Raw genomic sequence first — 1,401 nt, 5'->3', positions numbered from 1 at the left:
AATATCACTTATTTTTAATGGACATTTAGGTTGTATTCTCGATTTTTCGGTAACACCAATTTTTATCGATTTCTTGATTTTTTGTTTTTCTTTTTACTAATTAATTAATTTTTCTTTAACATTTCTAATGTCATTTATACTTCAATAGATGTTTATTTAAGTCTAAAAAATATTTCTCAGGGTTCCCCGCGGTCTTGGGCTAGTCAACGATCCACGCCGCCACTTCCCGGTGCGGTCAGCCATCGCTATGATTTTTGGCTCATTTAACTTAGTTACATTTTCTCTCTTTTATTTTTCCTTTATTTTTCTTGTATTTTCTTCTATTTTATTTCATTATTTCATGTCTCCTTACTAACATTTAAGTGTAGTTTTAGGCATTTTAGCTGTCCGGACAGACACTGGTCACCGAAACAGTAGAACGCACTACTGAACATAGGGGTGTTACAGAAGTGGTTGATTCACTTATGGTCTCTGCTGATGGTATTGGTTTTGCACCGGTTGATTCCCATAACTCAGATTGGGATGATCTCACCATCCAGGATTATAAGTATTAGAAAAGAGATCATACCTGTGTTGTGGCTGTCCATAATTTCCTACTGCATTAACATGTTGCATTGATTCATCCTTTTGTAATGCAGGACACATGTTAGTAGCATGACCCGAACCCAAACAAATTCCATATATTTTAACAATTTGCATGTTCCCTACAGCCAATTGCCTCACTAAAGAAGTTAAATTAGAAATATGTTTCTTAAGGTTAGATGTACTTACCTCATTAACCTTCTTAGGTGCGTGATCCATTCTCATTCTAAACTGCTGAGAGTTTGCTACCATGTTAGCAATCAGCCTCCTTGCTTCATCTGGTGTCTTGTCAACCAAAGCTCCTCCACTGGCAGCATCTATCATACTGCGGTCCATTGGTAGAAATCTCTCATAGAAATACTGAATCAACAGCTGCTCACTTATTTGATGATGGGGATAGCTTGCACACAGTTTCTTAAATAGCTCCCAGTACTCATACAAGCTCTCTCCATTGTACTGCCAGAAGCCACAAATTTCTTTTCTTATATTGGCAGCATGGGAAGCAGGAAAATACTTTTCCAGAAATATCTGCTTCATCCCATTCCATGAGTTGACAGATCCAGAAGGAAAGTAATACAACCAATCCTTAGCTGTGCCTTCCAGTGAGAAGGGAAAAGCTCGAAGCTTGATTTGATCCTCTGAAACTCCTTGAGGTTTCATGCTAGAACACATAACATAAAATTCTTTTAAATGCTTATGTGGATCCTCACCTGCAAGACCATGAAACTTAGGCAACAAATGGATTAGTCCAGATTTTAACTCAAAAGCAACATTTAAAGTAGGGTATTAAATACACAAAGGCTGTTGGTTTAGATCAGG

General features: G+C 37.3%; 1 non-coding gene across 1 annotated transcript; it reads left to right on the top strand.

Moving 5' to 3' along the window:
• Positions 1–964: 964 nt before the first annotated feature.
• On the top strand, positions 965–1,071 carry LOC131169624 (small nucleolar RNA R71). The gene has a single exon (XR_009140509.1). It is a non-coding gene; the product is annotated as a small nucleolar RNA R71 (small nucleolar RNA).
• The last annotated feature ends 330 nt before the right edge of the window (positions 1,072–1,401 follow it).

The sequence above is a fragment of the Hevea brasiliensis genome, chromosome 1, assembly GCF_030052815.1.
Source record: "Hevea brasiliensis isolate MT/VB/25A 57/8 chromosome 1, ASM3005281v1, whole genome shotgun sequence".
Classification (NCBI taxonomy): Eukaryota; Viridiplantae; Streptophyta; class Magnoliopsida; order Malpighiales; family Euphorbiaceae; genus Hevea; species Hevea brasiliensis.
The sequence above is the reverse complement of the archived record's forward strand: the minus strand, read 5'-3'. Positions and strand labels throughout refer to the sequence as shown.